The following is a 17,117-nucleotide window of genomic DNA, read 5'->3' as shown; positions in this document are numbered from 1 at the left end:
CAAAATGCAAGATAAAGGAAAATAAAAGAATAAAATATGCTTCAATCTGAATTCTGAGTTAATCAGTTCTCTTTTTGGAGGTGAATAAAATATTTCTTCATAAGTGCTTTGGAATTGTGATTGGTTATTGTGTTAATCAAAGTCTTTCCCAGATGACTTTCTTACAATATTTCTTTTAGTATATAAATTGTTTTCCTGGTTCTGCTTACTTCACTTTGAATTTGCTTATATATGTCTTCCCAAGTTTTTCTGAAATTATCCTCTTCATCATTTCTTAAAACAACATAGTATTCCATCGTAGGCATATAACATAACTTATTCAACCATTCCCTAATTGATGAGTATCCCCTCAGTTTCCAGGTCTTTACTGCCACAAAAAGAGCTGAAATAAATATTTCTGTATATATAGCTCCTATTCTTCTTTCTTTGATCTCATTTGAGTAAGGACATAGTAGGAATATTGTTGAATCAGGGGGCTTTATTGTCATGGTTACAAATTTCTTTTCAGAATGGTTGTGCTAGTTTACAACTCTACCAACAATGCATTAGTGTACCTATTTTCCCATATATAAGCCAGCATTTATCATTCTTATTTTTATCATCTTAGTCAATCTAATTAATTTGAAGTGCTAACTCAGATTTTTTTCCAGTGGTCATACTTTTAAAAAAATTGTTAGTTTTGTTGGCATATAGGTGGGCAAAATATCCCTTAAATGTTTTTATTTCATCTTCATTGTTTGTCAATGTCCACTTTTCATTTTTTGACTTTGAAAATTCAGCTTTTTAAAAAATTAAATCTAATTAACTAGTGACTTATCAATTTTATTTCATTAAAACCCCAAGTTTTATTTATTCTTTTGCAAAATTAAGTTCTGCTAATCCCTCCTTTTTTGAGTATTTCTATTTTGCTATTTAATTGAGTTTTAATTTGGTGTTTTTCTAGGATTTTAAGTTCATATTCAATTTATTGATCTCTTCTTCCTTATATTGTTATAAGCATATAGAGATATAATTGACTAATAAATGACCTGACAAATGCTTCACTACTTCTGACAAATTTTGGAATACTGTCTCTTTATTGTCATTACCTTTAGTTAAATTATTGATTTGTTCTTTGATCTATTCATTCTCTAGGATTAGGTTATTTAATTTCCAATTAGTTTTTAACTTATACTTCAAAGGTTCTGTATTGAAAGTACTTTTTATTATATTATGATTAGAAAAATACAATTAATGCTTTTGTTTTTTGAATTTCTGAGGTTTTTCTGCCCCAGTATATGATTAATTTTTGTGAAGGTGCCATATATACCTGAGAAATGGTTCAACATATTTCTATTCCCAATCAATAATCTCCAGAATTCTATCATGTCTAACTTTTCTAAAATTCTATTAATTTCCTTAACTTTTTTTCCAGTTAGACTTATTTATATCTGAGAGGGTTAAATTGAGACCATTCACTATCTTAATATTTTTTGTCTATTTCTTCCTATCATTTATTTAATTTTTAACTCATTTAGTTTTTATTTCAAGAATTTAGATGTTATGCCATTTGTTGCATATATGCACAGGAATTATATTTATTAATTGTTTATGAAAACTCTTAGCAAAAAGGTTTTTTTTGTAGTATCCCTGTTCATATATTCATATATATATACATATATATTTAGCATCCCAGTTTATCTCATTTAAGTCTGTTTTTAACTTTTGATTTATATGAGATTATTATTCTTACTTCTACCTTTTTTTTTACTTCTGTTGAGGCATAGTAGATTCTGCTCCTATTCCTTATTTTATTTCTATGTGTTAACTCTATGTTTATCTTTCTGTTTCAATTGCATTTTGGGTAAGCAATATATTGCTAAATTCTTGTTTTTAATCAATTCTGATAGCCTCTTTCATTTTATGGGTTAGTTCATTCCATTCAAATTCATAGTTATGATTTCTTACTGTGTATTATCCTCCATACTGACCTTTTAAAGTTATCATTGTCTTTTTTTCCCCTTTCCCCCTACTCTAGAGTCTTTTTTGCTTCTGAAAACTGCTTCCCTTAATCTTCCCTCACTTTCATTCCCCTTTTTCTTCTTAACCCCCTTTCCTTCTACTTGCCTGTTGGGTAGGATGAAGTTGTATAGCCAACTGTGTGTGTGTATATATATATATATATATATATATGTATGTATGTATGTATGTATGTATGTATGTATGTATGTATGTATTCTTCACTCCTTAAATCAATTCAGATGAGAATGAGGTTCTCATTTTAGCCAGCCTCCTTTCCCTCCCTCTATTGTATAAATTCTTTCTTGTGTGTCATGTATGTGAGGTAATTTTCCCCATTCTTCCCCTCCCTTCTTTTCCCAGTACATTACTTTCCTTTATATTTCCATCCTTCTTTAAAGATCATCCCAGTATAATAGAATCACATCTGGTCTCTCTGTCTAATTAGATGACCTCTAAGTCTCCAAGATGATAGAGGTCTGAGGGGGTTACATGTATTATTTTCCTATATAATAATGTAAACAGTTTAACATTTTTAGTCCTTTTTGATTTTTTACTAATATTTACCTTTTATGCCTTCTTTGAATCTTATTTAAATCTTAAACTTTCTATTCAATTATGGCTTTTCATGAGGATAGTTTTCAAGTTCTCTCTTTCATTGAATCTCATTTTTCCCCCTGAAGGATTATAATCAATTTTGCTGGCTAAGTTATTCATGGTTTTAATCCTAGAACCTTTGTGTTCTGGAATATTATTTTCAAAGTCCTCCATTTCTTTATAGTGGTGGCTATTAAATATGGTATAAAACTGATATGTGGCTTCATGGGATTTGAATTAATTCCTTCTGGTTGTTTGTAGTGTTTTCTTCTTGAATTTAGAGTTTTATATTTTCAATACAATGTTCCTTGGAAGTTTTCATTTTTGTGTTTCTTTCAAGAAGTGAGTAGTTAATTATTTTGATTTCTACTTTGCCCTCTGATTCTAAAATATCTTGGGAAATTTCCTTTGAAATTTCTTGAAATATGATATATTGGCTCCTTTATTGATCATGGCATTCAGATAGATAAATGGCTCTTAAATGACCTATCCTTGATCTATTTTTCAGGTCAGATATTTTGTATTTTTTTCCATGTTTTTACTTTGTTAACTTTATTTTTTATTGATGCCTCATGGAGTCATTGGCTTACATTTGGCCAAATCTTATTTCCTAAAAGTTATTTTCTTAAGTAAAATTTCGTACATCTTTTTGGAAACTCTTAATTTTCTATTTATAGCTCTCAATTCCCACCCCCTTTTTTTCTAACACTAATGTCTGGTTTTAAAAATAAATTTTTTTTGATCTTTTAAAAATCTCTCTATCTCTTCTAGGAATTCTTGTTGGGTTTGAGGAGAAATCTGCATTTTTCTTTGAAAATGTGCCTATAGATGTTTTTATGTCATTGTCTTCTGTGTTTGTGTCTTGAGCTTCCCTGTTACCAGAAAGCTCTTTATTGTTGGGTTCTTTTATTGTATGTTAATTTTCCCAACCTTCTTCTTGACTTTGTTATTTATGTTAATGTTGGGCTCTGCATGCTTCTGGTGGAGCTATCTGGCCTAAATTTCTGAAATAGTTTACTGAAATTCAGACACACACTAACACAATCCAAGAGACCCAGATCTAAGCCAGGAACTTGCAGAACTTAGACCAGGAAGAATATGAACTGACTACCCCAGGTTATATGATTTTGGAAGCACTAAAAACTTGAATACCCCTAGAGTGAGCTGGTAAAAGCTGCAGCTAAAGGTAAAAACCAAGTCATTGCTCTGCTCCCCTGCTCAGAGCCATATAGGTAAGTTTCTGGAGTTTGTTTGGTTCTTAGTACTCAGCCTTGTGCTCAGTTGCTGCAGCCCTTCTCTGTGCTGTATCTATGACTTTGAATGGGTTAATGGGCAATAGAGCTGTTATATTGTACCCACTTGTGCTCCCTAAATTAGTTTTGGGATTCTCTGTGTTCTCTTTATGGCCTGATGCTTCCTGACCTGGTGCTTAGTTCCCTTTTTGTCCCTGGGCACTGGTATATTACCATTAGTTTGTTATGTTTTTGCTGTTTCTGCTGCTGACACTAATATGACTCTGCCACATTCCTAGTCTGTCTTCCTAAGCTGCCCCATACTGGAAAAACTGATTCACTGTGACCCTTGCTTTCCTGATGAAAACTATTGGACATGTTTTTGATATTGTTGTAGAGGAAGAGTATTGGGAGATCTAGCCCAAACAAAACAAAACAAAACAAAATTAGGAGTTCTAAGCTGTTATATTGAACAGCAGTCATACATGATTTTCTATAAGGGTGTCTATTCAGTGTTCTGGGGTCTTCTTTCTGAGAATGGGGGTGAAAAATAAGCTGATAGAATAGGTAAAATAGATAGAAATAGAATAGATGGAATAGACAGAAATAGAAAAAGGGGGATCACCATCGAATTTCTATACACACACACTCTATCTATCTATCTATCTATCTATCTATCTATCTAGCTAGCTAGCTAGCTAGCTATCTAGCTATCTATCTATCCATATAACACACTTTATAAAATGTCTCCAGATTAACATCTTGTTTTGAAAATAACCAGCTCATATCCACCTTAAGTCTCTTTGTTGCACTTCAGGTATTTCTCAAATACATTTTTTCAACAACCCATGAAACAATTGGAAAAACTAAATATTTCCCATTGGCAGCCCACAAATCATACAATTTCACAACTAGAAAGGGCCTTAGAGAACATCTTATCTAACACTCTCTTTTTTCAGATGAGGAAAGTTAGTACAAAAGAGACTTCCTCCCCACCAAATTCCCAGATTTTCTTAAAAATATAGTTAAGACTTTAGTCTCCAAAATTTTTTGTCCAAAGCTACTTCTCTTACATTATATAATTCTGACCTCTGAAGTTTTTTTTTAAAGCAATTGGTGTTAAGTAACTTGCTCGAGGTTACACAGCCAGTTATTTCTGGGTGTGGTGCTGATTATCTGAGCCCAGATTTGATCCCTAGGTCACGCCGACACTGGAGCTGGTGCTCTTACTAGTTGAGGCACCTGGCTGCCCATAAGCAATTGGAGTTAAGTAGCTTGCTCAAGGATACATGGCCAGGTGTTTCTGGGTGTCTGAGCCTGGATTCGATCCCCAGGTCATCCCGACACTGGAGCTGGTGCTCTTACTCACTGAGCCACCTGGCCACCCCTAAGCAATTGGGGTTAAGTAACTTGCTCAAGGTTACACGGCCAGGTGTTTCTGGGTGGGTGCTAAGTGTCTGAGCCTGGGATTTGATCCCCAGGTCATCCCAACACTGGAGCTAGTGCTCTTACTCACTGTGCTACCAGGCTGCCCCATCCTCTGAAGTTTTATTATAGGAATTTTCAAATTAGAAATTAATAGTAGAAAATTCTAAGAGAAGAAACAAGAACATATTGTTAAAGTCCCCCATTTTTTTTTTTACTGACAAGGGACTACTTACATGAATTCTTCTTGTTTCCTTATTGTTGTATGCAATCTTTCTACAACAATGGAGCAAGAAATCTTGAGATAAGTCCTAATCGAGTAGCTAAATTTGAAGACAGTTTAGATTATCTCCTTCAGTGTGCTCATAAGACCCTGTGCCCTACATGGTAGCAATCTTGCCTAGTGCCCACACTTAGATCAAATCCTTCACAATCAGATCTAAATAGTAGTTAATTAAATATGACTCATGAAACACATTTTCTTGATCTTTTGCAAAGAGTTAAAATAAAACTCCCTAGTAGAGGCAAAAAGAAAAAAGAAAAGAATTTAAGATTCCCATTCAAAAGGAAAGGTCTAATTTCCTAAGAAATAGCAATCAAGCAATCACTAACCTTTAATAAAGTACCTACTATGTGCTTAACACTGTACATAGCTCTTGGATAACAAAGACAAAAAAAAATCTCTGCTCTCAAAGAGCTTCCATTATAGGGAAGGAAAGGATGTGTGTGTGTGTGTGTAAAACAAATACATTTGTAGAAAAAATAAGTACAAGTTAATATCCAGATTGAAACCAGAAAGCTTCACAAAAACTCTAAAATGGACTATCATTATAGGAGAAAAGAACATGACTGAATTCAGGATTGAATCCTTTGAAGGAGAACAAATTTTCCCTCTTAAGGACTCAAATAATACACATTCTTGCCCTCTGATATGCTCTCTTTTGTTCCATTCCACCCACATCTGGCCTATCTCAACTTTGCAATTTTAAGTCCCTAAAGTACAAGCTCCCTTCCAGTTACCTGCATGGCTGCATTTTGTGCGCCTTTACCCTTTATCTAGGACCTTTCATCAGTTGAAAAGCAGGTATAATAATGTTCTTTTGAGAACATTACACAGACAAAGACATTCTCTTAAACTCCATTTTGAAGCATCAGTCATGGCAAACTGCACTCGGCTGCAGGTGTAATTTAGTGAACCATTAGGAGTGAACAAGCTTGCTCAGCTGAGTTGGAAAAAAAAGACAGAGCCTCAGGCAACAATTGTTCACTTTTGAATGACCATTTCACTGAGGATGTTTGGTGATGACAATAAGCTTCATAACTTTTTTTTTTTTCTGTTGATCTTCCTTTTCCTTTTACTCTTACTCTATTACTGAATTGTAATCTCCTTAAATAAGGAGACAAATTTTGAGAGCAGGGGATTGGACAGTCAGGAAAACCACTTTTAATCCTTATTCAATCAAACAAAGAAACTAGCTGGTGAGCGACAGTGAAGATGTTGGATCTTCCACTTTTATTTGTACCTCAGTTTCTTCATCTCAAAAATAAGTGACTTAAAATAGATTATTAGGCCCATGTATATCTCTAACTTGTTAAGAGTCTATCTTATGTCTGGTAGGGTGGAAAGTGTACTCAGTTTTAATTAAGAGAACCTGGGTTCAAATTCTGACTTTTATAATTCTAGTCAAATTCTGACTTTACTACCTGTGTGACTTTTGGCAAGTTACCTAACATATCTGGGCCTCAATGTCTTCATCTGTAAAATTAGGGAGTTGGACTAGATCCAGGACTTTATGATGTCTTACAATTCTAAAACTATGATCCTATAACATGTAAGATTATGAGATTGCTTTCCAAACAGCAGATTATATCTATGCTGAGATATTTTTGCTATAAAAGCAAATACAGCATTGGATTATGTTAATATGCTAATGAACCAGCAACACCGCTTGAAGGAATATCAACTCCATGCTAGGTTCCAGTGAGGCAGTGGCATCAAATTTAGATAGAAACAATAGAAACCAAAGCCCAAATGCATTATTAAAGATTCCTGTGGGCCATATTATAACTTATTTTTAAAATGTGATATTATTTATGATTTATTGTTGTTTGCCAAATATTACCAATTACATTATAATCTTGGTTGCGTCATGCTCAGGATGATGGTGGGTCACATTGGCCTGCAGATTAAGTGTTTGATACTTCTGCTGTGAGAGATTCAAGCCTTGGATGACATCATGGTCAACTATATGGACTGATACCTTACTACTGAAGGTAAAAGACCACTATTGGTCTGACTGCCTTCATGTCTAGAACATTCTTCTTCTCCATCTTCACTTCCTATCTTCCTTGGTTGCCTTCAATTCCCAGTTACAATTCTTCCTTTTATAAGAAATGGTTCTTGGTTTCCATTAACGCTAGTATCTTCCTTCTGGCAATTATTTACAATTTGTTATATGTGTGTAAAGGTATAGATATGGATATAGCATTGTATATGTACATATATATGTGTATGTATATATAGATACACATACACACATACATACATACATACATACATACATACTGTAATGGAAATGCAAATTTAAAGATCTTCCCTGCCCTTAGGCCCTTTGATAGGCTTAAGAGACTCTGATAAACTTCTTTGATTTGAAAATATACTCTGCCTCCTAATAGGCTGAATGTGGTCACATGGAGCCTGTGGCAGGAAGCTTGGTTTTCAGGAATGCCCACACCTTGATGCTATGTGATTGGCAGTGGGTCAAGAGGGTGGTTACATTAACTGACCAAGGAGAAAGCTATATAATCCCTGATGTGAGGCTTTGCTTTGGGGCTCACTTTGAGAAGTGTTCTGTGATTTGATCAGATGAAACTCTGGGAAGCCGTTGTTGAGAGCCCCCCCGGCTTTGAAAAACCCAGATGTTGATTTGGTATAGATGTAATGGTTGGAAAGTTTGGAAACCTGTCTACTTGATCTGTTTCTCTGTATTGACAATTCTGTCTGTATATTCTGAAGTTCAGGGTGCTGACCTTTTTCCCCTGAACTAGGTAAACGATACATATTTGACTGATTAAAGTAACCTTTTTAACCCATTTTGAGTTGCTTTCCTTTAACAAAGCAGATCTAAGAACCTGTGTTGGCAGCCACCCTGGGGACGCTGGGGTGCTACATATACATACACACATACTTATTTGTACATACTTGTTTGCATATGGTTTCCCCCATTAAGCTGGATGCTGCATGAAGGCAAGAACTTTTATCTTTTGCGTGTGTGTGTACCTAGAATATAGCTCTGTACCTCTCACATGGTAGGGACTCAATAAAAGTTTACTGAGTGACTGTTGATGTTAGTCATCCCTAAAACAAAGTTCTGTGTCCAAATAGAAAATAACATCTTCTAGGATGGGGTCTGCTTCATTTTTATCTGTGTAACCCTAACAGTCTAATGCCTGAAACATGGCAGGCACTTAGTAAATTCTTTTTGATTCATTCATTGATTATATTTTTATTAGAGCAACGTATAACTATATTGTGTTCTAATTTTCAAAGTCTTCTTCTATAGAGGTCATGTGGCATGATGGCTAGAAATTGACTTTGAAACCCGGAAAGCCTTGACTCAATCCTGACTCTGATACATACTCTCTGGGTGCTTCTGGGAAAGTCACAGTGTAGTAGGTAACCACTGTATAATATAAATTGCAAAGACCGCTTAATTCATATTGCAAAGCTCAATTACTGTACATTGGTAGAAGGAATTTCCTCACCTGAAAGTCCTCTATCCTAGTGAAATCAAAGGTCCAATCCTTATCTCTCTCCAGACATATTTGCTCATTTAATCCTTACACTTACACTATGATGTTGACTCTTCAGGAATTTGTTCATATAGCAACAAGCCCAAATCCACTTTTCTATTGCTCTTACTTCTGTCCTGTGAGTCTAAGCAACACAATATGATTTCTCTCCCATATAATAGTCCTTCAAATCCTTCAAAATAGCTGCCATATTCTCTTTTAAATCTTCTCTTCTCCCTACCAAACTTCTCCAGGTCCTTTGCTTTTTTTTGGGGGGGGGGCAATCAGGGTTAAGTGACTTGCCCAGGATAGTGCAGGGAGAAAGTTTCTTTGGTAAAATTTAATTTTAAATCTGGGGATCCCCTGACTGGAAGGTTGTTGCACCACCTAGCTGTGTCTTTTTCTCTAGTTTTTTTTTTTAACCAATTCTCATAATGCAGAATCTTTAGTGTCTTCATTATGTTGCATGCCTTTCTCTTAACAATTTCTAGTTTGTCAGTCCTTCCTGAAGTATGGTATGCCAAAATAAATACAATACTGCAGATATGGTGTCTGAGTGCAAAGTACAGCAGGACTATAAACTTCCTAGTTCTGAACAATTTACTTCTTTGAGATTTTTAAGATAGATTTTCCTTGTTATTAACTTTTATTATTTTGAACTTAAGGCATCAGAGAAGGAGGCTATTGACTCACATTGAATTTACTGTCAAAAATATTGCTAAATATTTTTAGAATTGAACTGTTTAGCTCTGCTTCCTGAATCTTGAAGTTTTAGAGTTGGCTTTTTGAATACAAATCTAGAACTTTTTATTTATGCATTTTAAGTTTCATCTTATTTAGACTTAGGCTATTTTTCTAGTATGAAAGGGTAGGGCTAAGAGTTCTCCTCAAGTCCAATCTCATTGTAACCTTTTGCAAAATAAAATAATAATAATAATATTACATATTAATTGGCACTGAAATTATAAAAAGAAGAATGGGCAAGAAATCCTAACTTCTATTTCCTCTGCCACTTCTGGTGCTGTACTTTTATTTATTCTTTTCTCCTACTGCTCTCCATCACAGCTGCTGCTTCTATTTCTACTTTTCTATTCTTGTTATACATTTTTCTCCTTCTGCTTTGTCTTATTCTATTTCTCTTCTTTGCTTTTGGTTGAGGTTAGTTTGTAGCTTTGGCTGTACTCTCTCCTATTCTAAATTGATATACACTAGTCAAGTAGGTAACCCCACCCAGAGTAATGTGGTGGGCTTTTGATGGAGAAAAGTCATCAGAATACTTTCCTATCAACACTGAGAATCACCAAAACACTGGTAAAGCCAAAACATTCAGAATTCAAGTAACTGGAAATCTCCATTATTTGAAATATATATATATATATATATATATATATATATATATATGTGTGTGTGTGTGTGTGTGTGTGTGTATATATATATATTAGAGAGAGAGAGAGATTTTTTTTTTAAGCAATCGGCATTAAGTAACTTGCTAAAGGTTACACAGCCAGTTATTTCTGGGTGTCGTGCTGAGTGTCTGAGCCTGGGGTTTGATCTCCAGGTCATCCCGATACTGGAGCCGGTGCTCTTACTCACTGAGCCACCTGGCTGCCCCTAAGCAATTGGGGTTAAGTAACTTGCTCAAGGTTACACGGCCAGGTGTTTCTGGGTGGGTGCTAAGTGTCTGAACCAGGGATTCGATCTCCAGGTCATCCTGACACTGGGGCCGGTGCTCTTACGCTCTGTGCTACCTGGCCGCCCCATATTTGAAATATTTTATAATCAGCTTTGAAAGCATTGCGACTATTCATATCAACCAGTTAATTTTAAAATTATATATCTGGATATGTTCTTTACAGTATTATACATGTAAACACTCAGTCCTGTCACCTGCATTTTCCTCTGACACTGGCTAAAGAACATGGGTACTTTTGTTCTAAATATTGAAAATGATGCAATATGATTTTGGGGGGATTATTCAGGAAGGCTCCAGTTACATTCGCTGTGTTGTGTTTATTAAGAAAGGAAAGACAGCACATTTGAGGAAGATTTGCAGGTGCAAGAATCAAAACCCCTTTAAAAGTTTGCTAAAATTTTCTTTAGTTAATCAGAAATTCAGTTCGCCAAAAAAAAGCATTCCCTGTTTATTTCAGTTAGCTGATGTTTTAGTGTGCACTTAGAGTTCCATCTAAACCGCTATTGTTGATAACAGTAATCAACATTTCGTTCCATTTCCTAGGGCAGCTAAGTGACTCAGGGAATAGAGTGCTAGGCCTGGTGTCAAGATGTTCTAAATTCATATCTGGTCGCAGGTACTCACTAGCTGTGTGACTCTGGGCAAGTCACTTAACCTTTGTTTCCCTTAATCTACTGGAGAAGGAAATAGCAAATCACTTCAGTTTCTTTGCCAAGAAAACACCTTGGGGAGTCATGAAGAGTTGGGCACCACTTAACAGCTGACCATCAATTTTTCCTAGGGACCCAGTTGGGTGTATACAATTTCCCTCTCATCATATCATTATAGAACCCTATAAAGTTGTTGAAAACATCTGTGGTAAGGAGTGTACACATTCAAGGAAACTTTGTATCTCCTCTGTGCATGTTCACATGTGATTTTATCAGCAAGGGAAATAAGCTGGGGGTGTGAGGAGCTGAGCATCCTCTGGGCATCACACAGTTACCCAGAGGAGAAGGTCGCTGAAGGTCTTACCTCACAGAAGAGAGTACTGGCTGTTGCTATAGCAATAGGGTGATGGAGGATACTTTTGCAGCACACTGCCCCCTTCCTGAATTAACTGCTCTATTTTGAGGTAATTTCCACCAATTCCCACTCCCTCGCCTCCACCACTCCCTGCTGAGCCCAATTCCTGCTTCTTTATGGGCAAGGCTCAGCAGAGATTCACTCTGGCACAGTTGCCTCTGTCTTTCCAGCTTTCTAGGCAGATGAGGGGGGTGACAAAAGAATTCAATGGACCCGGAGGAAGTCAGACTGGACATGCAGTGTGCTGGGTGGCAGTTGGTGCTGGCCCATGAGGAGGAGGGATGACATTCTTGGCTGTAAACTGAACCATTGTCCTTAGAATCAGGTCAGAGTGGTCACTGCCAGGACGGCTTAATAGGAATACTGCTCCATTTTCTGCTTTGATACAGATAAAACTGTATTCTTCTGGGACACTAGAAAAAAAATATCTCTAAGCTACTGAAGTGCTCCTCCTAGGGTCTATTATGAAGGTGTCTTTTTTTCTAGGAGGAAGAGTTCCAATCTAACGTTGGACAGTGATTCTCAAGAGGAAGGAAAGGAATTGTTTTATTTTTCAAATGCTAGGGGACTCTCACTTCCAGATATGCTGCCTCTTTTTTTTCTCCCTTCACCTGGATTTTATGTTGGCATTAGTGCCTCACTTTGGTCAAAACTAATTCTTTCAGGTGAGATGCCTAACACTAAAATTTTAATAAGAACTATCATTGTCAGTTTCCCACAAGGGAGAAATAGTGATGTACTTCTTATCTATTGAATCAGGCTCCAAATTTGACTCCTGACTTACAGTATTTGTTTTCTCCAATCTATACCACACACAACAGCTAAATTAATCTTTTTACTGTGACAAGGCTGACCACAAGCTTAACTGCTCAATATCCTTCAGTGGCTCCCTATTGTCTCTTGGATAAAATTAAAAAAAAACAAAACAAACAACTTTTTAGCTTGAGATTTAAAACCTTCACAGTCTGGCACTGGCTTAATTTCCTAAACCGACTGTTAATCACTCCATTCCATATACTTTCCATTCCAGCCAAAATATCCTATTTGCTGTTCCTGGAACTTGGTATTCCATTTCCTCTTCTATACCTTTGAATAGGCTATACTTCATGCCTGGGACACATTCCCTTCTCAGCTCACCCTCTTAAGACATCTGTCATCATTCAAATCAAAGCTTATGTACCATGGTTTTTGAAAAGCCTTTCCTAATTCACCTAGTTATTAATTCTCTTCCCTGCCTTGCATTATCCATTAGATATTTACCTGTGTGCATTTGTATTTCCTGAATAAGATATAAACTACTTGGGGATAGAGACTATTCTTTTATTTCTCCAGCACATAACACAGTGCATACAGAAGGTGCTTAATAAATGCTTGTGTTTTTGGTTTGGATTGAAAATGGTTTGGCAGTCACTGAATATACCTTTCCTGTTACTCAGAGACTTAGAAAATTCATCTCATCAAAAAAGCTGATCACTAGTGGGAAAGGTATTCAAATGCATATCATTTGCATTTTAAATTCCAAAACCTGTTGTTCAGGTGGCCTGCTGGGGAGCAGAGGAAACTAAGCTATTGGATTCTACAGCAGAGCTTCAGGTCTGTATTGTAGAATTTTTAGTTGAGTAACTTTTATGAGTGTTTCATTATCACTTCGAAGCCAAAAAGGAATTAAAAAAAAAGACCTGTTTTTAAGTGATCTATTTTTGTTTGATGTTGTAATACAGAACTCTGTTAGAGTACTCCTGCAAATAAGATGTTTCTAGCTCATCACTAATGTTGCGGTCAAAGAACTTGAATGAGGGCCCAAAGCCATGTCAATAGACCATCAAGGCAGATAACACCCAGAAAATAGAAAGGCAATCCAGCTCTCAATATGTGGCTTTCTTTGCGGTTGTTTAATTATGTCATTTTTCCTAGTTTTAGAAAGAAGGACAGCTCAAACTGAGAAGGCTCACAGTTCTAAAAGAAATACGGTATTACTAAAGACAACCTCTTGGATCTCTATCATTCAATTATAGGATAACTGAATATAATCCATGTTTAAAGTGGTTAAGAGGCTTAAGGATTACCCTCTCCCCATTTTGCAGCTGAGAAAACTGAGGCCTATATAGGTTGAAAAACATATCCAAAGACCACAAGATGGTAAGTAGTGAAGCCCAACTACAATATTTCTTTTTTTCCTATTGCCATAAGGGTATTTAATAGCAATTATTTGCATACCTAAGATGTGCTAGGCATATGAATTAATGATCTGACAGACAAAAAGGAGCATAAGTAAATTTTCTGATTATACTTACAAGGACCTTGAATTCAAGTTGGGGAGATCAAACATAAAAGACTAAAAAATAAATGAAAAATAAATTAAATAATTAAAAACAGTCCCAGGCAATAAAAGGTGCACACTAATAGAAAAGATTTAATTCAATGTAATAAACGTTTATTCAATATTTGCTTTCTTCTAGGCACCATACTATTCTCTGGGGTTACAAAGAGAGAAGTGATATGCATCAAGATACAATAGAAAGAGTGTTGAATCAGGAGCTAGAGGATTTGGATGTGAATCCATGCCTTGCTCCTGCCTTTTTGACCTTGAAGCAGCTAAGGGGAGTAGTATAGAGAGAGCTTGTAGTAACAAAGACCTGAATTCAAATCATACTCATGATATTTATTTACTTTGTGATTCTGAAAATCTTTAATATTTTTAAACCCCAGTTTCTTAATTTGTAAAACAAAGATAATAATCATGTTTTTGTGAGGATAACGTATGGAAAATTCCTTGCATACCTTAAAGAAATAGATAAATACTGTTTATTGGGCAAGTCACTTCCCCTCTTTATATGTGTTTATTTCCCTATAAAATGACTGGGCTACATTAGATAAGTCTTAAGGTAACTTCCATATTTAAATCTATGATTCTATGCAAAGGAAAATCTGGTTCTTTCTATATACTTTTAGCTATTAGACATCGAGAGCATTTTGCATAATCTCATCACCATAACCTTTACAGCATAAGGTAGCATTTCTGCTTTCTCCTCTGTCCTTTAATCTCCTTTGTGACTGACGTGAATAGCTTAAAACCTTGGCAAAATCCACTTTAATCAGCAGGTGTCTCTTTATGCCTGAGAAAAAAATCCCCCAAATTCCTGGTGAGATAGTAAATAATTTGGCAAAACAATAATAATGACAATTATAAGAACAATAGTAATAACCACAACAGGAACAAAATAATCTGCCAAATATCAAATATGAAAGCACATGAATAGGTTGGTGATTTATTTCTATCTTTAGAATTATCTTACTACAGTGACTCTATAAAGATAATGGTAATAATTTAACAATAACAATCATTGTCACCCTGATAGAAGCTTTAAAAGATGGCATTTCAGTGTAGGACATCTATCATTCTTGCTTTAAACAAAGGAATTGAAGTGTGACCATCCTTCAGATCTGAATTTCGTTTCTTCTTTTGAATCTCTGATAAGAACCCTACAGACCTATGTGTGTGCATGACAAATCCAACAGTGCATTTGTTCAAAGGGAAATTACTTTCTCACCATATTTATGTATTTTTCATGCCTCCATCTTCCCTAAAGAAAACTTTCTTTTCTTTGATCAGACTCAGAAGCCTCCAGCTCTGCCTACATCTTTTAAGTTCCTGTGTCTGACATGTTCTTGTCGCATTAAGCTCTACATTTGTTTTGGACATGCTTAGTTCAGGCAAGAGATCAACAGCACAAAAGCACATTCCTCAGCCACCAATAAAAAACATTCTGTCCATGTTGCCTTGGCATTGGAGAATGAAATATCAATTATTACAAGTATATTCCGGGCACTTAAGGTATTATTCATTCTGTTATGTAGAGTGGGGATTTGTGTTTTCTGAAGAAGGGAGGTAGTTGGCAGGTGTTCTAGGAAGGAACAAGCTGTGGTAAAAAATTTTCCTTAAGAAAAAAAGAGAAAGGCTGTGTATATAGTCTGTATGCAAAGCTGTCTGCTTTTAGCTAATCCATTTCTCTTAAAAAAATTAAAAATTTAAAAGGCCAGTTTATATTTCCCAGTGAACCATACCTGACTATAATTGCTTAGAGTTTTATTGTATAGGAGCCTTAACAAATAGCCAAAAGATTTATTCTTTAGTGGAAAGCACAGTATAACCTTCAGCAATAAACCTCCTTCAAAAAGATGCTATGTGCCTAGACTACTAAATACAATTCAATGTTACACATGGTTTAAAAGAGCCAAGCTTCCATATACCAGATAGACTCAGCCATGCTATTTAATGAGCTCCGCTTCCCTCCCAAGCTTTTTCTGAGGCTCCCTCTTACAAGCCCTCAGATATGTGCCCATACTAAATGCTTCTAGATGCCTCTAAGCTTATAGCTTATTAGTGAAGATACAATAAGAGAAGAGTTGTCAGATGGATTTTTCCAAACCAACCATAAGCAATTTTAGGTTTGGAAACAACGAGATTTAAGCAGCGTGTTCTGTGATTCTAAAATGGATTAAACAGGTACAAAAAAATCATGAAAATACCAAGAAGACAGAATTAGCAGGAGGGAAGCATTGTCAACCATCCCTGCCTAAAACATAGATCTATATGATAGAACTTAATTTTCTTTTTGTAGCAAGTAGAAAAGCTCTGCTAACTTCTCTTATTAGGGGAAGAGAAGGGAAAAAAGAATTTACTAAATACCTACTATGTGAAAGAATTTATAAATATCATTTCATTTGATCAGCTAGATGGCACAGTGGATAGAGAGTCAGGCAGACCTGAATTCAAATCTAGTCTCATATTCTTACTAGTTGTAAGGCAAGTCACTTAACCCTTGTCTGCCTCAGTTACCTCAACTCTAAAATAGAGAATAATATCACTTAAATGCCAGGGTTATTCTGGATCACACGAGATAATATTTGCAAAGTGTTTTTAGCACAGTGGATAAAACATAGTAGATGCTTGTTGAATGTTTATTTTATCTATCTTCTTTCCATAGGGAAATAATGCATATAAATATAATAGGGAAAACAAACAAACGTGAACCAACTTAAGAGACAGAGGTTTTAATAGTTGTTGCTCTTACCCTACATTGATACCTTAATTTTGGTCACATGAAACTAGTTCTGTGTACTACCACCAGGAAAGTTTCTTTATCTGCTCCAATATAGACAGGCCAGAATGAGAGGGATATTTGGATTAAAGAAGACTATCCTGAGGGGCAGAGCCAAGATCGCATAGTAAAAGCAGGACCTTCTCTGTGCTCCAGGTCCAACCACCTCCAATGCCTGTAAAATATGACTCTAAACAAATTTTAGAGCTACAG

This window comes from Petaurus breviceps, unplaced genomic scaffold (assembly GCF_028583685.1).
Source record: "Petaurus breviceps papuanus isolate PSGF00001 unplaced genomic scaffold, PetGlider_PUasm1.0 551, whole genome shotgun sequence".
In the NCBI taxonomy this organism is placed as follows: domain Eukaryota; kingdom Metazoa; phylum Chordata; class Mammalia; order Diprotodontia; family Petauridae; genus Petaurus; species Petaurus breviceps.
Note: the sequence above shows the minus strand (reverse complement) of the source record.